This window comes from Ceratotherium simum, chromosome 8 (genome assembly GCF_057802395.1).
Source record: "Ceratotherium simum simum isolate JZ-2026a chromosome 8, ASM5780239v1, whole genome shotgun sequence".
Taxonomy (NCBI): Eukaryota; Metazoa; Chordata; class Mammalia; order Perissodactyla; family Rhinocerotidae; genus Ceratotherium; species Ceratotherium simum.
In genome coordinates this window covers 24,412,866-24,436,560 of record NC_141907.1, presented here as the reverse complement: position 1 = coordinate 24,436,560, position 23,695 = coordinate 24,412,866, and positions in this window count along the sequence as shown.

The window sequence follows — 23,695 nt, the reverse complement described above, 5'->3', positions numbered from 1 at the left end:
TCTGATTTGAAAGTATACAGAGGAATACAATAGGGTACACTTAAACATGCAAAGTGGAACAAAATGAGATCACATTGTTTCTAGTGAGTATTAATGCTCTACATATTGTCAACTTATAATGGTTTCTACATTTATTTTAAATGAACTGTTGCTATTAGATCAATCACTCATGAACTTCACATTTATTGAGTGATATTGGTCAAAGAAAATAATCTGGTTTTCATTTTTTCAAAAGACAGCTCTAAGAAGTGAAGGTCATAAGATGCTGAATATTTAAGATGTATAATATTTAAGTCCATAGAGTCATTCAGTGACTTGCCATCTGATGCGTCTTTGAGAAAGATAATCCATTGATAGTTTGGAATGTCTCTAGATTCCTTTGCTGAATTCCTGCCCAAACTAACTGATGAGTTGAGCAGACAAAAGAAGTAAGGAAACCTGGAGTCAATAATGGTGCAAGTGTTTGACTTTGAATAGTGTGGACCAACGTTTTAATGCTTGCTTTCAGGCAAACCAGTGCTACCTTGGGCAAAGTTTCAACTCTGTACATCTTTCTTCCCTTTGAGTCTCGGCTGCCCCCTTGTGGTTATGATGTCTCTGTTGGTTTCCACTTGAATCTCTGAGAAAGTACCCTTACAAGGCAATGTGCTTTGTTTTTTATTACCTATTGTGTTCCTAGTTCCTATTTGCTGTGTAAGACTAAAGACAGAAAGTAAGAGAAAGAGAAAGAGACAGAGAGAAAGGGAGGGAGGGAGGAAGGAAAAGAAGGAGGAAAGGAAGGAAGGAAGGGAGAACAAAGAGAGAGAGAGAGAGAGGGATATGAAAGGGAAAAGGAAAAGAAAGGAGAAGAAAAAGAAAGGGTATAATCTGGGACCTTCCCCAGTACTACACCTCTGTACCTATAGATGGCTGTCCCTTCAAAAGAAACACATTGGCAAGCCATGTGACATTTCTGTGTTGGAAGGAGCAATCACTGACTAGCTGCTGACTGCATTAAAATGAATCCTGCTGCCTCTACTGAAAGCAAGAAGAGTTAGTCTCACCATGTAGGTCAACTTCACAATTACTACAGAGCTGATATTAGTCCATATAGGAAAATATTGAAAACCATGTATTAGGTAAGCAAGTAGAAATATAATCACTTTAAGTCCCATGAGAATAGTTCTAGAAGGTTTATATCATCTCCCTGTTCACTCCTTAGTCATATACATTGCATACATTTACATTCTTAGAAACCAAAACAAATTTTTCTTTGGAACTCTCTAACAGCCACTGAACCAGAAAATGTAATTTTAGCAACTGAGTTAAACCAAGTATTTCGTTTAGGAACTGACACCAACCTGTTACTTATCACAGGGGAAATATTTTCATCTTTCCACACTTGTTTCTTTACGAACTATTTTATTTGTTAAAGAAAAAAAAACACAAATCTCTTAAAGATATCAGCTTATTTTTGTAGTGCTTGAAAAATATTAAATTCCTTAAAGAGTTATTGTAGAAAACAATGGTACATTAAAATTCATAACACAAAGTATTTTCTCTTTGTCCAAAAATTTGTTGTTCCAAACAAGTTCTTGACCTTAAAGCATACAAAGGTATGCATGCCTCCCTCCATCCCCAACACACACACGCATGCATGCACACCTGTGCTCATGTCTGTAGAAATCATGGATCAGGAAACCAAGTAGCCACGGATTCTAATATGTTGAATCTGACGCTATTTTATTGTATAATCTTAACGATGTATATTCTAATTCTTTGCTCTGTTGACTCTAGAATAAAGAATTTAGTCTACAGGTTCTCTGACATTCCGTAATTTAGCCTTAATACTCTCTGGTTTAGTTTCCATATACTTGTCCGTCTGATTTACAAAGTATTCCTATATCTCCCTTGTTCCATTTTGGGCTTTTGTTCAGGCCATTTTCTTCTCTCTTTGCATTCTCTCAACCTTCACTGCTTATGTTGCCTAAGTATAAAGGCACTTATTTATTTGTAAGACCTTCTAGGCATTAATAAAATTTCACTTACCCTTTCATGCTTGTTCAATGGTTTTGTGTAAACTACAATAAAAGGACTCCAACACGTTTACCTGGGAATTGAGACTAATTTAACGGAAGTTAATATAGATATCAGAATATAGTTGATGCTATCAAACCCTGACTCCTCAAATTCTCAATTGGACCTCATCTCACTACATCCTTTACCCCAGTTTAGGCTTTGTGATGGTCACAGGTCCAATGAATGGCATCAGTTGCTGATGGTATCAACTATTTTAAGACCCCAGATGCTACTAACACCCCTTCCTGCCGATGTGAAGATGAAACTTAAATTAACATTTCAGCCAAAATGCTGGGACTAATAAATCCCACTGTGTTTCTATTCTGTGTGCTCCTTTCCTACCTACCACCTAACATCCAAAATGCTCTGTTACCTGTTCTCTCCTTCACTTCTATATTGGTACTTTTCCTTTTAAGTATCATGTCCAACTTCCTTTTCTACTGTTCTTCCTGGACTTGTGACTCTGTTGTAAAGAAAATGTACCCTCCAACTTTTAACTCAACAAGCTTTACTCTCAGTCTTAAATGATAATGAGCTCATTCTGTATGAAATAAGTTAGCCAAGTTAAATGCTATCTTTTATTATCATAAGGAGAAGTCAATATGCAGTGGCTTAAATAGAATTGAAGCACGTTTCTCCGGCAAGAAATAGCCCAGAACTAAGTAGAAGAGAGATATTAGGGTTGCTATGACTCCTTAGCACAGGGTTTATATTTCTGGGTCCAAAGTCACTCCACGTCTCGTCACATCCTTGCTATCAAGAAGGAGGGAATTTGAAGTAGAGGGCAATCTGCAAAACGCAGGTTTCATTTCTGTTCACATTGCTTAAGCCAAAATATGGTTATACCAGGTTGCAAAAGAATATGGGATATGTTTTTCAGCCGAGTAGCCATACGGCCAACTATATCTCAGGAGGGATCTATAACTAAATGAAAGAATGAGGTAATGGATATCTGTGTACATTTTTTTTTTCTGCTACATAGTATGTTTGCCCTGGACACTTTTCATTTTTCACTCACTACAAATCATAGAAACACTCTCCACTTACTTCTAAACAGTACTTTTGGTTAAAGTCTCAAATAAGTTTTATTAGACTTCAAAATTTTCCGTATAGGATATGTGGAATATGCTGCCAAAGGTGATAGTCATTTGCATGTTTTCTCCTTTTTAACTTAAATATTTGACACTGAGATACACACTTTTAACTCTTAAATCACTTCTTTTTTCCTAAATTTATGTAATAATCTTCCATCTATGGAGGAAAAGCTCCATTACCTGTCCTCAATCTGTACCTTTGAACGTTATGAGCTTCAGACTGCAATCAATCTCTCAGTATTCTCCATAAACAACTTTTCATAAATAGTGATGTTGGTAGGGATATCGCCTCAATATGAACAACTTATAATAATAACATGAAAACATTGAATACATAAGCTTGTGTCAGTTATAGACTTCTTTATTTGAAAGTCAAAGACCCTGAAACCTAATTACTGCAGCTGATTATTCAAATGTCTAACGCAAGGGCAGCTGGGATGTACAAATCCTGATTATAAGAGCTCAAGTCGAGAGAAGCACATATCACATGTAGTGAGTATCTTTTGAACTGGTTGCAGAGCTCAGTCAGTTCTTCTAGATCCTTCTTTTTGCGCCCCCCCCATCAATAGTAATAGCCCCTCACAACCATTATGAACAAAATAATACTGCCCACTTCTTCCTTCACAATTGACGGAGCTACAGATGGTGACCTAATCCAAATTGGGACAATCAGCACTTGATACCCAGGTATTTAGAATGAAGCCTGGTGAGAAAAGAGTCAAAAAGAGACAGGGGGAGATAGAGGGCTAGAGAGCACACAGGGGCCAGTGCCACTGTGCAGCAATGCCAGGGAGACAGTTCACAGCAAGAGAGAATGAGCATATGACAAGAGAAGCAGAGACAGAGAGAAAGTAACGTGTCCTGGTTCCCTGTCAGCCGTCTAGATCCCTGTTCTAGTCTTCCCTGGTCCTGGCTGGACTTTGAGAGCTTTGTGAAAGATTTCTGCCTTTTTTTAGTAAACTGCTATCTTTATGTATTTTGTTCAAGTTAATTTCCGCCACCTCCAAGTAGAGATTCATATAAACCATCAAAATTCTGTGTTTAAAATTGTAGCTACACATCTCTACAGATGAGGAAAACACAAAATATACACTTAAATGGTAACTTTTGTGTATTGTTCTGAGTTGGCTTCAGCACAAAAGATAAAGAAAATTTTCAAACTTTTCTGAGAAATGAAAGCAACTTATAAGAAATATGAGATAATTTATAGCAACTGAAGATGTTAGCAATGAAGGAAATTTAATGAGTTATTCAGAGTGGATATTTTTGATGATGTAATTGGAGATTAGCTATCTACTAGAATGATTAAAATGAGTCAAGAACTACATTTTATAACATTTTACATAGATTTGTTCAATTCTGGTTAAGAAGGAATAAAGTGACAAACGTTCTTTTCTCCTTTTTTTACCACTTACTTTGGGAACAGAAAACCTGGATTCTGTCTTTTCACTTTCTTGTTATAATATCTCTTCACCTGTGGTTTTACCCTGTTTAGCCTTATTTTCTCCTACTGATCACCTCAGCTTTCATCATATACAGCCACAATTATGGTCACATAATTATTAGGTCTATCGATAATTATAAGGGACTTTTTGCGTCAAAGCCATTAGAGAAAATCAAATTATGATGTAATAACATGACTCTTTTTCTTCTACTATTGCCTTTCAACAATAGATCTTTGTGATGTCAGATAAATGGTAAAATATGCAAGCTAGAAACAAATGACAAAGAAAAGGTGACAGTAGTAAATTGTGTGTGTAAGCATGTGTGTGTAAGTGCAAGTGTGTGTATGTGTCAGAGAGACAGAAAGAGAGAGAGTGTGAAAGAAAGATAGATATCAATTAGAACTAAGAAAGGATGCCAACCAAGAGGAAACATAAGACCATAATGACACAATGGAGAATATAAATATTCAATGACTCCGTGAGTAAAGATTATAAAGGCAGGCAACTGGCCTTGAATAACAGAGTATTCAGATAAGTCTGTGCCACTGAGAATGTAAGTTTTCTGAAAACAAGTTTGAGATTTAGTTAATTTTAACCAGGCCACACAGTTAAGACATTAGCATAATTTCAAATGGTTAATGAAATCATTGATTTAAAATTATGGGGCCGGCCCTGTGGCTTGGTGGTTAAGTGCGCGCGCTGCGATGCTGGTGGCCCGGGTTCGGATCCCGGGTGCGCGTCGAGGCACCACTTCTCCGTTCATCCTGAGGCCGAGTCCCACATACAGCAACTAGAAGGATGTGCAGCTACGACACACAACTATCCACTGGGGCTTTGGGGGGAAAAATAAAATAAATAAAATCTTTAAAAAAAAAAATAAATAAAATTATGGATATAGATTAATTATAAAAATTGAAGTATATATTGTTTAAAGCTTTTCACTGAATATGAACCCTTTGAAATAAAAGAGGTCATTTTTCTCCCCACTTACTAGGCTAAATAAAATGTAAATCACATCTCTTTTGCTCCTTGTAATTACGTAATAGAAACTTTATTGGTCATGTCAATTTTATCCTTTTATGCTGATATTGTCTAGTCATAAATTCATCGTAGTGCCACCCTCAGCCTGTGACATTGATTTAAACATTGGATAGTATATACACTAAGTGTATATAGAAGAGTCTGTTTGTAGTGATGCAATGCTAATGGGTATAATACTGTTATTAAACCATAAGTCTAGTCTAGAAATTTGTCTGGATTGAATACAAATTTAGTCCAAAGTTTATAAAGTTCAAATGCACAGAATCCAAGAATTAAATATAATAGTGTCTTTCAACTGAAGGCAAAATGGTAGAAGCATATTACCTAAGAATAACAAATGACATGAAATAAATTACTTTGTACTGCCTAGCATGCTAAGCAAGTCGCAAAATGCCAATTGTCTAACCACTGGTGTAGCAGAATATGGTCTTCCTTCCAGTAGGTGTGCTGATTGCACTTGCTAGAAAATTTAAAGGCACTCTGGATCCCATATTCCTACAAATTACTCCCTTGAGGACACTGTGGTAGAGTAAAAGCTTGGAAAATGAGTATCTTCCCTCCTCAGATAAGAATGATGAATCTAGTGGGAAAAAGTAGGGAAGTTAAAAATGTGTGGGAAGTGATCTCACTCTCTTGAAACTCTTTACTGTTTCTACAAGGAGCTCTGGGGAATACATTGGTGGAAGCTCCAAACCACTTTACTGTTGTAAATCTACGGGGACATGCCAGATGATTCCGAAGACTCCAAATAAAGAGAAATTTTTCTCTCTTTGTCACATTTAAGAAAAGTTTGGAATCTCATCTTCCATTTTTTGGTGCAGACTATTACTGTGGTTGCTACCTGAGTCTTCAGGAACATGGATGGTTTAATAACCGTGAGAATCTGTCAACAGTATCTCAGACAGGTAGGCAATAAAGAGGGTCTATTAGAAGAGAGAAATTGAAAAATGTTAGAAGAAGAAAATATATAAACTTAATCTTTAGAAAAACAGTTGCTGAAAAAAAATGTAGAACAAATAAGTCAAGATACCAGTGAGAGACATGGAAAATGGAAGTCGGAGGGAAAAGAGGAGGAAAGCTTTTTAAATGGTAGTGATACAGCCTGTTAATTTTCTTCCTAAAATATCTCCAAAAAAAACCTGTATATTGCTAGTGAATTTGTTTAATTTGTAACCTGTCAGATTTACAGATGTGTTCATGTAGTCATTTTTATTTTAAAAAATAGATTGAAAAAAGTCAAGTATTTTCCAGTGTTCAACAATAAGCTTAGATCAAAAACAAAAATAATCATAATAATTTGAAACATCTGAGAATGGAAAGTTTGAAAGTGAAGAAACTGGTTAGTGGGCTTACAGGCAAGTTATAATAGAGTCACATACTCACAGCCATGGCCAATAGACACACCGACACATGATCCAGAAGGCAACAAAAGTGACTATTTCAACAATAGTCCACTAGCTTGTAACCCAAATTTTCTTCCATTTATTTCAATGTAGTTAAGTTTAAACTCTTAAAAAGTAGAAGAGATAGGACCAAATAATGGAATATGCATTCTTTTATTCCTGTTTATTCATTCATTCATTTATTCACTATCACTGACAACCTACCATGTACCAGGTACTCTGGTAGATTCTGAGATCGGGGTAAATTGAATAGGCAGAGTTCCTGCCTTTAGGAGCTTACAGTCCAATGAGAAAGGCACTCTTCTACTAATTACAAGTGTGATAATTATTTAAAGTGATAAAAAATAGTGATGTACTCTAATGTAAGACTTTCTCGTTGAATTTTGCAATTTTAGAATAACATCTTTATTTTTTTACAACTGACCAATTATCCAACATTTCCAACATGTCTTCCACATTAGCATATCACATCACCATTGCATCAGGTAAGGAGACCTTACAATCCCCATTATATAGACAAGGCAAGCACAAGAGACCTATCTGAAATAACATAACAAGAGTCAGCTAGTTACAGTCCACAGGGCAAATCTAGCCTGCTGTCTACGTTTATACAGTCCATAATTTAGGAATGGATTTTCTATTTTTAAATGGTTGAAATATATCACTAGAGGAATAATGTTTTGTGACACAGGAAACTATATAAAATTCAAATTTCAGTGTTCATAAATAAAGTTTTCTTATAAAACAGCCACCCTTCACTTACATATTTTCTATGGCTGTTTTCACTCTGCAGTGGCAGATTTGAGTAGTTGGGACAGAAAGCATATGGCTTGCAAGATCTAAAATATTGATAATCTGGTCATTCACAGAAAAATTTTGTCATTCCTGGCAATAAAGGAAATAATCCTTATAATTTTCATAATACCGAAGTTTTATTGAGTGTTTCGTATATGTGAGTCACTGTGGCTTACTCTTTGCATGTGTTAAATTAAGCAATAAAACACATTTATTTGGAAGGGACTTCCTCCATCTTACAAATGTAAAAGTGAAAAATGAGGTGTTTTTTTAAGGTCAGGAAGTAAGAATTTGAGCAGGGATTTCAAGCTATGCAGGTTGGCTCCGAAACCTAAGCTCTTTTCCACTACTCTGTACTTATACTGGGTGTAGGCTGGGCCCTCATGTTTTTCAAGATCCACTCAAACTGAAAATTGCTATAATTCTTTAATCTGAACCCTAAACAATTTTATATAAATGATTCACACATTTCTGACACCTGTTTGTTTAGTATTTTAGATGCTAATGGTGAAATCCACTAGTTTAAATTGCTGACCCATTGTTTGAAACTGAAAATTAATATAGTATCATGAAATAGTCTTCTTTTTGTATCACTTATTTTTTATCTTCCTTTTGTATCACTTATTTTTACATCATAGTGACTGTCTACAATGACTATGGCCCTTCATTCTTCACTGACTGTGGAACTGATTAAATTTAAGGATATGCGGTAAACTTTTAACTGCTAATAAAGGCAGACGTCTTATTCATCTTTTTGCTCTTGGTAATCTATGAAAGAGTTTGGTACAAAGAAGGAACTTAATCCACGTTTGTTATTGCGACACTATTCTGTGGCACTATTCAATGAACTGGTTCTCATGTTTAAGACCCACACTCAAATAAAAGGTAAATGGTTAAATACTACTAAGCTGGATTCATTGTGATGTATACTATGTACTCTATATCAGAACCATTGTCAGGAAAACAAACTCCAAATAATCCCACTAACTTTTACCTTGAATGAGTTTAAGAGAGGAGAGCAAGACAGAGGATCAAGGTAGCTCACTTTCAAGCTTAATTATCAAGTGCAAATGGAGGCTCAACACTGCCCTCTGTGACTTTTCAATAAAATGGACCAAAACTAATAAAAGAGCGCTTCATCTAATCCCCACACGAACTAATACAGATACTTCAAAATTTTTGACCCTGTGTCCAATAATAAGGGACACTAAACTGACAAAGTTACCAACTCTCTGTTGAAAATATGCTTTAGGTCATTTCTAAATGTTTCTCTCTATTTGAGTAGAACCTTGGAGTAAGCATATAGTCTCTAGTTGAGAGCAGTATTGAGATGCACTTCTCCAAAAAGACTCTTCCTTCAATTAATTCCTCATTACACAGTGTCTTTTTTGTTGTTGCTTTCAACAATTAATGCTATGTACTTGCTTTTATGTCTAATAGTATTTGTTGTGTGTGTATGTGTGGTTATTTCCATAGTCCATGATGGCAATAATACCCGGGGAAGGAAACAGATGATCAAAAGAAGGTACTGAAACACACAGGAATTTGGAACTGACTCATCTCTCTCCTTTCATTAACCCCTGGTGTTGTCCCTTTCCTCATTCAGTGTCAGAATCTGAGTACTTGTTATAATCATTGTACCAAAGTGTTATGATAACTTACAAGTTATCTATATTAAAACAGGGAACTAGAACACGTTTTAAATAAATTGATAAGAAGATTTAAGTGCTAAACGTGTTCTCGTTGCTGGCTCTAAGAGTGAGTTTAAGTCTCCTATTGAGTAATTTTTAACATATTATACATAATTTGGCAAAAGAGAGAATACTAGTATTAGTATAATTTAATTTATTTTCTATTTTTATTTGAAATTTTATAAACATTTCTAGGCATAGCAAAATAATTTTTAAACGATGTGGAACGGGTTAAGTTCTGTTACTGTGACAGTAAACAAAATATGAATCAGTGTAAGGTGAAAGATGTGACTCTTTAAACTTCGGCTCCAGAGGCAAGTGTGATTCCAAGTGACAAAGGGGATTAAAAGTATTAGCTGAGCTCCTCAGAACTCTAATTAGCTCACAGATTGTTCGGTTGTTACTTCCTATTATATTACGCAGGGCTAAGACACAATAGGCCATGCATGTCGAGGTGATTGCAGCATGCCTCTGGTGATGTTGTAAGGCAGAAGTCAGAAGAAAAGTTTACTATTTCCTAACAGAATTGCAATCATGACTCCAGAATTCACTATCTAGAGTACTTTCTTGTTATCATTATACGAATAACAAAAATAAATCAATGGATTTATTTGGCTTTCCAGTGTAATGCATGACATGACTGACAACAAATTATAAAGTTCGAATTGTTTATCTTGAGTTGTAATCTCAGTTCTTATTTAGTAACATTTCTTCCTGTGTTCACTACAGTTAAAAAGTGTATGCAGGATACAGAATTTCTGAGAGAGCACGTTGTGTCATTGCCTTAGCCATCAAAGGTTCTTTTTCTTTTCTCCTCTGCTTGCTCTTTTAGTGTGTAATACCTGAGGCTATAAGAGAAAAATTGCAGAATACTGTTACTGAATATAACCTCCCTCTGACCAGATAAATCCCTGGCTATACAGAAGAAAGCTAAGATGAACTAAAGGTTAACAGAGTCTTCTTAAATTTGATCACGAGATGAATAGAAAATAGAAAAAAAAAAAAACAGGACAAGTGGATTAGACGTAATATTATTCAAATAAAATCACTATAGGGACATAAGGAGAAAGAATATAATGATCTCATCTGGATCCTATTCAGGAAACTTGGTTTAGCTTCACTAATCTCAATGCAAATTGTCACTAGTATTTTTGAAATCATACAATTTGCCTTTAGTGAAGGACAGATGTTAACATTAGCACATTAGCCTTAATAGTACACCCGATCTGCCTTCCTGACTCTACTTAATGGTTCTAAATAACTTCATTGCAGTTAAGAAAATGCAAAGTAAAGTAATTCTTCTATAGTAAAGTAACTATTTTAAACGGAAGAGTCTTTGGAAGTGTCTTTGAAATGTGTTTAAAAATTCTACAGTAAACAGGTAGTTTGACTTCAACTCACAGCATCATAATAACATAAGAATTATTATTTGTCTATATAAGGAAGTTAAAATGTTTCAAAATTTAAGTATAATATATTATAATCACATTTTTAAAGTAAAAAACATAGTTTTATTCTGTAAGTTTTTCTGTTAAAATTAGACCTTAACTAGTATCATATTCTCATTTAATTATTATGATAATATAAATATTTTTAGGCTGCAGGACATTCTTTTGGGTAATTAAAACATGATTTTGTTGAAACAAACCATGAAAAATAATATAACAATTTGGAGTTCTAAACTTAGTCAAAATGATTGATGTTGACGGAACTGAGCAGACTTATCAAAATCCACGACCCACATTGCTTATGTTCTCAGAACTCCGATTCTTGCTGCATCATCTTTCCTTTTCCCTTATCACCGAAACAGAAAATTTTTTGACAAAAAAGTATGCCTCTCTCCTTAATCTGTCTTAATAGCCTATTTGGTACAATAAATAATATTGGCAGGAATGATTATGAATTGCATTAAAAATTAGAAGATCTAATACTTCCAACACCTTGGAGATACAGGTGAGATTTGGGCAAAACTAAACGGGTGGTGATTTTGAATAACATTTCTGAGATCCATAGTTACTCTCATTAAGAAAATAAATAAACAAAAATTCAGATGAGGATTTTAATGACATTGGGCAAAGAAGGTATCCCAGAATATGAGAAAATTTTGATGTGGAATCCAGTCAATTCTATGCTGAGTAGGGGCAGATTGAGCATTTCTTGCAAAGAGATGATGTATTACAGAGTGCCTTGATCCTCAGGGAAGCTCAGAAACCAGACAAGTTGCCTGGGAATTCGGTCCTTTATGCTATGACACCTGTGTTGGCTCTCATGGAAGCCTGAAGCTGTTCTTGACTTGTGCTCCTTTGGAGCCACACCTCTGAGACTTGGACAAAAATGAGTTCTCTGTAGTTTCAGTTGAGAGAAGAAAAATCCCTAGCTATTAAAATGAAGCAGTGCTTTTTTATGACAACTTGAAGGGAGCAGATTCAGTAACAAGCATAGGCAAGAAGCAAATTTGGTTGCTCAATAAGAGTGTCCAAAATTACCAGTTTTTGTACTTTATTTAACAAACACACATAGACAACTTACTATAATAGGGACTCTCATAAGTACTTTACAAATATTAACTCATTTAATAAGGACAAGGAATAAAGAGATTAAATAAAGTAGCCAAGGGCACATCTCCAATGAGTGGCAAACTTGGGAAACAGACAACCCAACTTTAGAATGAGTCTGTAATTTATCACTATGCTATGCTGTCTCCATATTGAACAAAGAACTGCAACTAATAATTTTTTCTAACTTTTCATTTCCTTATAAGTAAATCAAGGATAAAAAACCATGCCCACCTTATCCCTCTCAGTTGATATAGTGCGTGTAAAAGCACTTCACAAAGTACACGCTGTTGTTCATAAGAGCAATTAGTTATAATGGTAAATATTTATTAATCTCTCATGGTATACCAGGTACGTTGAAAAGCATTACACATTAATTATTTAACTTAGTAAAACAACTCTATGAGATTGAAAGGGTTTATCACCTTTTTATAGGTAGTGAAACTTTGCTCTGATTATGATTAGTGTTTATAATATGTATAGTTCTCCCAATATTAAACAGAAAGTACTCTAAAAGTAAATATTTTCAAGAATGGTGTTATTATATACTTGTGTGTCACCATTAGTTTTACAGTATTGTAATTAATTTGTTACTACTAATAATTAAATTCCCAAATTTCTCCTGGCCAGCCCAGTGGCATAGTGGTTAAGTTCACACACTCCACTTCAGCAGCCTGAGGTTCACAGGTTTGGATCCCAGGCACGGACTTAACGCACCATTTATCAAGCCATGCTGTGGCAGGCGTCCCACATATAAAATAGAGGCACATGGGCATGGATGTTAACCCAAGGCCAATCTTCCTCTTTTTTGAGGAAGATTGGCAATGGATGTCAGCTCAGGGCTAATCTTCCACACCAAAAAAAAAAAAAAATTCTCAAATTTCTTTAGTGATTTACTGTTAACGATATACATTAGATCAGAGATGGCATTATTCCAATAATGACTTCAAACTTCATCATTTGAATTTTGATATGCTTTTTTGAATGGAATAAAAATAATCGAGTAACAGCTAGAATGCTGCAAACTGCATATACTAATATACCACGTCAGAGGAATTATTCTGTAAAACATGCCGATGGACAAAAAATTGCATAAAAATATATAGACATCTTTCCTACCCCTAGATGCTAATACCTGTAGAGGGCAATGTATTGTTACTTCAGTCCTGGTACTCTGGTATTTATGTTCCTATCACCTATCTGGTATTTTTAATCAATTCTTAGTAAGTTTCAATGTATTTAATCAGATTAAATGTCAGATAGCTTGTAATCAAACAAGAACTATAATAATAGCCAGAAGACCTAGTATATCCCAATAGATTTTATTTAAATATTCTTAATGATAAATTATAGATATTATAAATAATATAATTTATAAATTAAATATTTATACTTATAATTTTCAACCAACATTTTAAGGGTCAACTTATTTTTTTTTTATATACCATGATAAGTTCTAAGAATGTGCTCACATTATTCATATAATAATTGGAAAGACATGTTTGTATTTCAATTCAGTGTGATAAGTACTAGAATAGAAGGAAGTCTATATACAGAGTTAGCTCAGCAAAGAGAATGATTAATTCTATTTGGAGAGATCATGGCCTGTTTCCCTAAGGCAGTGACATTGGGATGAATTTCAGTGAGTAAACAGTAATTTCACATATAGTTCAAACTACAATAACAGTGATAGAAAACAGGTTTTATGGTTTGTTCTATTTTAGAATGAAAGTAATATTATATAATATTTTTCACTAACCTTCTTTTTGGCCACAGAATCCTTGGATAATCTTATTAAAGCTAAGAATCTTTCCCTTGAAAATTACACAAGCATACATTTATTCAAAGCTGCGCACTCATGTTTAAAGGATTTATGGACAGGCTGATGCCCACCCAAGACACCCTCCCCAGCTCTGAAGTTCTTGGCATTTAGAAAGGGGTTGTAGGAGAAGAGTAAATGAGATAGAAAAGAGTAGGGTTTTCTTGAGCTCCATACCCTCATACATTTCTTGATCTTGATCCCTCCTTCTCCCTAAAGAATCAAATAAATTTTTTTTTAAAACCTCGTGGTCAGATTACTCTGTTTTTTACCACAGTCCAACTGCCTCCAAAGTTGATTTCAAAAAAAGTCAAATCAATTCATGTTGCTCCTCTGCATAAAGACCTTTACTAGCTCCACAATGCCCCCAGATTTAAGTCTAAACTTAAGAGTATGGCATATGGAACTATTTACAACCTAATTCTTAGCATCACTTTCTGCTCTTCCCACATATTCTATGTTATAGTCACTGTAAACTTTAAATTCTTCCACATATGTGCCATGTCTTCTCCTAATTCCCTGCATGTATGCTGACCACTGCCTGAAATGCTCTGACTACTTCTTTTCCTGATAACTTTACTAATTTTTTTAAGGAAAAAACTCAAAGGTTACATTTTACACCTTTTCATATTGTCCCACAGTTGTTGCATACTCTGCTTTGTGTTTTCTTTCTTTCCTTTTTTTTTTTTTTTTAATTTCAATTTTGGATATTTCTGTTGACCTATCTTCAAGTTCACTGATTCTTATCCCTGGTCTTTTTGCATCTACTGTGATGAGTCCTTCAAAGGCACTTCTCACTCTTCTTATAGTAGTTTTGATTCTTTCTTAGATTTTCCACCTCTGCTTACATTGTTCAAATCTTTTGTATGTTGTTTATTTTTTCCATTAGACCCTGTAACATGTTAATCATAGTTGTTCTCCATTCCCCATTTGATCATCTCAACATCTGAGATAAAGTTCTCTTGTCCTTTTGTTCTCTGGCAAAGCCCTTTCCCCTGGAGAGTGGGCATTTGCTATGGAGAAGACTCTGGGCCTGTTTTAAAATGGTCATTTTCCACCTCCTCCTCCTAGGATCACACGAAGATGTTTCTCAAATCCCTTCATGGTGGAACTCTAAGACTACGGGTCCTCAAGTGTTTTTATCTTTCAAGTTAGTCTACACACAACCTCCAGCAATTTGTCAAAATTACCATTCAAGTGTTTCTACTACATAAGGCATCTGGTGGCTTCTGTTCCTGGTAAGCAAATCCTGGGTATTGCATCTCTCTGCATGCACCAGACTCTCCAGATTTTGAGATGGTAGTTTTCCTGCAACATCAGTTCTCTGATGGGTCCAAGAAAAAATATTAATTTTCAGTTTGTCCAAATTTTTTCTTATTGTAAGGATAAGAGTGATGACTTTTAAGCTCTTTATGTGTTGGAGTTGAAACTGGAAGTCCATGGTTGCCTTTCCAACTTCTTCATTTCGCTAGTAAAGGTCATTATCAACTATGGTTTCCCTTACTATTCATACAACAAATTTACCCTTAACAGAATGTATTACTTCTCACTTATTGATATAAGATGTGCCTTTTTATGTAAAGTGGAAAATAAACAAAGACCACCCATATGAGAACAAGCAGAGGCTGTTTATTCAGGGCTTGCAAGAAAGTTAGCTCCCATCACTTCCATATGGCACCAACTCAGAGGCAGGCAGGGGAGTGTAGAATCTTCATAGTGAAAAAGAGAGGCCTTCAGCTGGGCTCTGACTGGAGGTTGCTGGCCTGCGGAAGCTGGAGGCAGGCTAATAAGCGAGGCATCCTATGTGATTGCTTTGGGGAGCATATCTGTCTTTCCTTGGTTAGTCCTGGATTGGAATTGGGCCAAAAATTAGGGAAGCTGGAAATTATTGAGCACCTCCTGACCATTTGTGGCCAATTGATGCGGAGGTTTTGGTTTGGCTTCCTGAACTGTGGATCAGAGTTCCATTTTTATATAGGTTCTGGTCATTGCTCATTTGTATATTTGGTCTTTCAGTAAACATCACCCATCTCTTTAAGGATAGGGTATTATTACCTTCCTAATGATTAGTCCATAGCTAAAACAAAGTTCATGCATTTCTGATACAAATTAGCTGAAGACATGCATTTATTCATAAATTAATACTTAATTTTATAGTCCAAATACTTTGCAAGGTTACCAAGGCTAATACTAATATATCAACTTCTTTTAGATTGAGAAACTGGGACTCAGAAAATTATATGCTCTGTATTACATTATTTGGGTTATAAATGCTAAAATAGAACCATAATCAATTTTTTTTTCTAGTTCATATTGAACATAGCTTTCTTTTTCATACATTATATGCAATTTTTATCTATAATACATTCACTTTACAATGATGGCATAGCTACTATGTACCAGTCCAGTGTTACATGTATTCACTTTCATTATTTAACTTAATCTCATAAAATCTTAATGATGTTTATATTTAAATATTATTTACATATATCAAACTTTTAATTTCACCAGATGTTATATCCATTGTTAATTACAAAAATATTTGATTATTTGCATTAAACATTTTTAAGCATTAACACAAAGCCATGTTATATATTATTCTTGACCTCAATTTTTTTCTGTCAACTGCTGTATATTATACAGTAAACTTCCATAAAGTTATCTACTCCTTATCTTAAGAGTATTTTTCTCTTAGTATATGTATCATGCTTTTTTCCTCCTCTATTTTCCTTTCCTTTTCTATACCCCCAAATATAATATATCCTCCCAGATTCCATTAATGCAAAGATTGAGAAAATTTTTTTACCATGATAAACTTAAGAACAACATTAATAACAATCACAAAAACAACACACTATTTAAGGCTATGTGGGCTCTCCTATCAGCTCTTTAGTCTGCAGACACTGTTTATTCCCATGCTTTATTAAAATAAGACTGATTTAAGATTGGTGGGTATATTTATTTATCTGTAGTATAACCATGACTTAAAAGTTGCAAGACTTCTCTTTTATTAGCTGAGTTTGTAGACAATGTCCCAGGAGAGAACAGATTGTGATACTAACAGCAAATAGGAACCAACAAATTCTCATATCGATTGATTTATTTTTCAGATCTGTAAAAATCACCCATTCTGTGGAGCCCCTGCGGCAAGCAAGTGATATAAAAATGCAAACATTTTGAGCCAAAACAAATAAAAACCAACCTTGCAGCTCCATTTCCTTCAAAAAGCTTCCTCTATAAATAAGAGAAATCTGGTCTAGAAGGAAGGTTGTGCTCCACTCCCAGAGGTTAAACGACATTAAATTTCAACAAATAGAAGAAACTATATGGCCTGAGGACTGTCCTTGATCAAATACTCAATATCCATTCCATTTATTGTAAACAGGTAAATTTTGGTTAATCCTAGACGGATTGAAAGCTGCAGGAAACTAGAATACGCAATTCATGCTGAAAAGATGGTTCCCGCAGGCACACTCAGAAAAACAAATAGTATTTATTTACTGTAGGCTCAATATTGGTTATAAGAAAACAGAAATATACATGTGATGAAGCACAGATAGAATATGTAAGAATACTTGTTTTCTTTTCAGAAAGGTTGGAATTTTAAGAGCAACATTTTGAAAAATGTAGAATATTTGTTCCCAGATAATCGCAAAACCCAAGAGTGATTGAGTCCACTACCCCAGACAGAAGAATCTGATTGCCTTTTCCCCAGCCTGTCATCCTTTCAGATTGAGCCGTGCAGAAGATGAGACACTTGACATCTTACAGTAAATCTTCTGGGCTGTGGAAAAGAATTTTTGTTCATAAGATCAAAGAACAGAAACCAAAGATGTATGGGGGATTTCAAAGTCAAACTAACAAGTCTGAAACTCCACATAATAACAACAATAATATAAACTATTTAAAAAATATCAGTAGGTGCCAAGCATTATTCTAAGACCTTTAGGTTACGTATCATTACTCTCCCCATTTTATAGATGAATACATAGAGGCTTAAATTGCTGAAGAGCCCACATGCAGTGTGTAATGATTAGAGGGACTGAGAATGGGCCATATTAAAGAGAAGAGGTTCTAAAACTATGAAATTATATAATAACAGGAGAGGAAAGTTGATAATCCTGCAACAATTCTGGAAATAGAATGTAGGAACTGAGAAGACTATTAGCAACTAGACAAGCAGAAAAAGATAATAAAAAAATGATGTTCAGTAACATAGTTTTTACACTGACATCATTTTGTATGCATCACCATTTGAAAATATTGTATCTATATAGGGTGAATCAGGGTCATGGATGAAGCAGTCTATTTCATTTGTATGAGTTTCTTAAAAGTGTAAAAATAATTGAACTGACATGTGGGAGCCAGAATATCTGTCCTTTTTATGTTCATGGGCAACAAAAAAAAGACATTTTGGCTACTTTATTCTAGTAGTAGAATAGTCCCAAGATCAGCAGACATTCTAAACTTATTTTAATCCAATGTGAAATGATTCCAAGTACTTCTTATATAGCCTACTTGAATTTATTGATACTGGAATCCAAGTAGATTAGAAAAATATTTCATTAAATTTTCAAGTAATCATTTCTAAAAAAATTTGAAAAGATAGTGTTTTATGATTTTTTGTGCCAGCTCCAGTTTAGATATTTATTAGTTGTTTGAATTTGAAAAAGATATGTGATCTATTGGAGACTTATTTTCTTTATTAGTATACAGGAGATGAGGATACTCTATAATATATGGGGATGCTGTTAGAATTAAGTGATATAAAGCAAGTCAAAAACGTTTGTACGTTTTAAAGAAAGATATACAGTATTATCACTTTGAAAATCTTCAGTGATTTTATTAACCAGACTTCAATAGTTTCTGGAAGATTCTAAAAACAGTGCCACCATTTAAAGAAAGAAGAGAGAATGGAAAAAGAAGGCACATAAGAGAAAGACATATTGAATATTCTTATATAGCCACAGATTCTATACATAAAATACCTCAGTCGTCTGCTTTTTCTGAACTGAAATGCAATTGGTCACTTGCAGATTCTTAAAGATCTTACAGATATGAAGTCTTCTTGACGACGTGCCACACTACAATTGAAAAATTCCGTCAGGAGAACAAAACTGAGTAAATAAAAAAATATGAATTTACATAGAGAAAAGTGTGAAGTGAGAAATAGGTAAGCAGTGGGTAAATACTGACTCAATATTTATACAGAAAAGAAAAGAGAGAGATGCAGAAAGTCCATCCTAAGTCTCCTGGTTGCTATGAGTATTGCTTTAATTCGAAAGACATTTTATTCTATTAAAGTCCATAGGTAGAATGAGTTTGAAATATTAGACAGGCAGCTGATTCTCGGGAGATGAAGCCAGATTTTTGCTCAAGGTCTAGTCCTCTATTCAGTCATTAGTGAATAGTTGAGCAGAATTTTTTGTTTCAGTTACAAAGAAGCAAACATTTTTCTCAACCTCATAGTTTTTTTAGATACGTTTGATGCTCAAAGATTATGCTTTGTTGAAGAGTCAGCTTCAAGCTGAAAAAGTTATTGAAAAACTTACCTTTTTTTCCTCTGGAAACTATAGTCAGCCAGGAATAATTAAAATTTTCACTTAGAACTAGAGTGAAGGTGGAAGTTGATATTAAATTAGTGTTTTCAAGATGAGTGAATATTTTTTGGCTAAAACTTGAACAGTGAAATTATGTTGACCTTCATTGAGAAGAAATATTGAGTCCAAACTCTCCAAATGTTAACTTTTGAACCAAATTAGTGTTTAGAATGATTAAAATAATTTGATGTTTCTGCTAATAGTTTTTGTATAACAGCAGCATATTTGACCTTTTTAAAATGTCAGAAATAATATTTAATGTTAATATGCTCCTCAGCCACTTTAAACACTCAGGTAATATTTAATTTTAAAAATAATAATCTTGATATTTGTGCTCAAAATGTCATCATATATTGCTTGAAGGATGATTCAATGTCTCTCTAAAATTGATGAATTCAAATATTTGTTCCACAAAGTAGTTTAGGAATTGGAATGGATAAAAGTAATTTATTTTGTAGAAATCAACTAGACTCTACTCAACATAACGTGAAATGCAATGAAACTCAGTTACATTAAGGCCATTTTTATTGTGGAACTAGCAATAGTTTAGAGAATGAATGGTTGGGAAGAAAAATCTATATCTTAATGTTGGCATCAGAGCCTGTAAGTGAAAATTTCAGGGGGACGTTGTAACAATGAAACTTAGGAGAACACTATTAAGCTGGTAAGTCAAGAGATTTTTGTCTTTATATAAACAATATATTGTCTGAGCACATACCGTAGGTTAGAATCTGTTCCTTTTCATGAGTTATTACCATAAACTGAAGTTGTACATCTACTTCTGGAATGGATTGAAATGTTTCTTACAATATAGGTCATTTGAACATTCAGTTCGATCTTATTTTAATATACTTTGAGTGGCAGGCCCTTACATGAGCAGATATACAGTATTTTTATGCAATTCATATAAGGTAGTTAGAAATATTTCTCTCATATACCAGACATAAAGAAGTATGTTTTTAAAGAAAACAGCTATGCAGTGTTCCTTCTATTACTATAAATGTTACATCAGGAGACATCTATGTGGCATTTATATATCTCTTTCAAGTGCTTGTAGGGTAAGAACATTAGCCACTCTCTTTCAGAGTGTTGGTGAGGATTAAACAAAAACAGTCATGGCCAGCACTAAATATAGGATTTGGTCCATAGTAGATGCTCCATAATGAAGAAGCAAAGATTTTGAGAGGTAGTATTGACTACTTCAAAGAGTTCAAGCTTGAAATGACACAAAGCCTGTGTTTGTAACCTGTCTTTACAAATTAGTGATTGGATGGTCTAAGCAACATAGTAAATTTGTATTTTAGAAAAAATCGTTTGAATTATACTGTGGAAAACTGTATTGAAGAGGGTTTTGTGATCATTAGTGTTGTTTGCTATTATTTTGGGTTCTCCTTCTGGACATACCGTAAGACTGCACTTCCCTGACGATGCTACATGAGTGGTATGATGCCAGCCCCTTCCTTGTAGAAGTCTTTAAGAGCCAAAGCACAGGTGACCACTTTCCATTACCCTGCCACTGGCTGCGACACTTCTGATTTTAGGGACTCTGTGAGCATGAATTCCTGTGTAAAGAATATGTGGGGCAGAAGTTAGTTTTTACAAGTGTGCTGGTGCAAATATTGTAGGATTGTCTTAAGACCTGGGCAGTGGGCAGTAAGAAAACTGATGTTGAAGATTGGAAAAATAGCAAGCCATCCTCTTAGTAGAAACAGTTCTATAATTCTTATCTGCAGAAATTTGTGGTTGTGAAGATTATTTTAAGAATAAATTTGGAGCTTTATGAGAATTCAGAAATCAAAGTTTAAAAATGTGGGAGCTTCTGTTAGCTGCAATTGGCAAGTAATTCAAGTAAAAATGTAGGTACCAAAAATAATTAGCCAGTTAGCAAATAGGAATGTAAAGGAATAGAGAGATACTATGTATTCAAAGACCTACTGGGTTCAAAGAGGCAACTAATTCTTAACCCTAATAGTAAAAGATAAAATAAAGTTTCATAGTTGGAAATAATAATTTAAATTTAGCCTTCAGGGCTAAATTAAGGCTATTGGATACACAAGCCACCTTTAGGGAGCAGAATCATTGCCAAAAAAGTAATATTCACCACTCCAGCTGTATTTCAGAATTCCTATAATCCTATCTCTATTCTGGGTGATCCATTCTTCTCATTTATGAATCAGGAAAGGTTTGGGGCTTGTTTTAATTATTATATATTTTGTTCCACCATAGTAGTTTGGATGTGCAAATATCCTCACTCTTTAGTTTATGGATTTCTTCTATCTCCTAGAGATCTCAGACTGTGACAGAGTGGGTCTTTGGGTTGCTGGTTGTGTTTGGTGAGACTTTACGTTGGTGTATAAAGAAACTAAACCTACTTAATTGTTGAAAAAAAAAAAGTGCACATGGGAGGATTGAACTTCACCACTCACTAGATGTTAGTTTTGGCCAAGTGAGTTACTTGAGCTAAGAAATATGAGCAGAAGTGTTATGTGCTGTTCCAGAGTAGCAGCCTGCAAGTCAGTGCCTGATCAAAGATATTCATTCCTTCCTTCTACAGAGTAGTGATATGACAGGATGCGGACCTTCTATCATCTTCTGTTCTGAAGTAAGGATTACAGCGATCAGAGTGTTGTGCAAATACAAGATAGAAAGCGTAAATGAGAAATAAAGCTTTATTGATTTACATCAGTGAGATACCAGTGTTTGTTACCATGGCACAACACATTTTCTCCTGACTAAAAATGAGGTAAGAAAGGAGGCAAAGAAAAAAACAAATTTAGAACAATGTTACAGTAAACAAGCAAGAGATGGAGTGGCCAGCTAGAACAATGGCTACGTGGAAAGCAGCAGAGCTATCTAAGATGTAAAATTAAATGAAATGAAGTAATTTGGTAGATGTTGGGGAAAAGAGGATGAAATCAAATGCAACATCTAAATTTATGGCTAACAGGGGTGAATATTGAAACTGTCCATAGAATAAAGTAACACAGGAGATATCTGAAGCATCAGTTTGCGAGAAGGAGTAGAGGAAAATTTGTTTATGGGAATTTTAGCCATTCAAGGAGAAATATTTAGCAGACACTCAGATACAAAGTCTAAATCTCAAGAGAGACAACTGTGATAGAAATATATATCATCAGTTTAACCATGATAATTAAGCTATAACAGTTTTTATACCTCATCTTGAGTCTGCGAAGGAAATTGTGTAGGATGAGATAAGAAGCCAACGACAGGCTTTGAAAAGCACCTATATTTAAATGATAGCCAGAATGAAAAGGTACTCACAAGAGGGCTGAAGAGCAGACCTAGTGGTAGAAAAAAAAGCCTAACGCTACACTACAGAACTAAAGAAAAAAAGTATTTCAGAAAAACGAGGTAGGTCAACAGAGTCAGATGCTCCTAGAGGTTAAACAACATTAAGATTATACAGACTTTGTTTGGATTTATCTACAGGGAGATCATAAGTGTCCCTCATGAGAGCTGCTTTAATAAAGGGATGTTGGTGGAAGCCATATTGAAATGGTTGAAGGGTAGTAGGGAGATGAGAAAGTGGAAACGATTAGTGGTGGGCAACCCTCCCAAGCAATGTGAGTATTAAAAAAAGCCAGGAATAGTGTTAGGTGGAAGGAGATACAGGTCAGGAGTAAAATTTTTTTTTGTATTTATTTTTATCTTGTATAAGAAGAGAGGCTTAAACATGTTTAAATGATGAGATGAAGAAACCAGTAGTGAAGAATAGAAGACAGAGCAAATGAGTACAGACAATTTCTGGAAGGAGAACATTCAGTTCTGATAAAATGATTTATCTTAGATAGAAGGAAGATTATATCTTTCTTCCAAATAAAAGGGGAAGAAATATGGTAAGTGTGCATATGTTTATGTTTCTGGGTAGGGTGAAAAGAAGTTGAGGGATTATTTTTAGATAGTTTCTGTTTTCTCAGTGAAGTAAAAGGCTGGCTCAGATTGAGTGAGAAGGGTCAGGTCAAATGTTTGGATAGAAGTGCAATTGGTTTAGTGGTCGCCCCGTTGGCGCAAGTGGTTAAGTGCACGCGCTCCGCTGCAGCAGCCCAGGGTTCGCTGGTTTAGATCCCAGGCGCGCACCAACGCAATGCTTGGCAAGCCATGCTGTGGCGGCGTCCCATATAAAGTAGAGGAAGATGGGCACGGATGTCAGTCCAGGGCCAGTCTTCCTAAGCA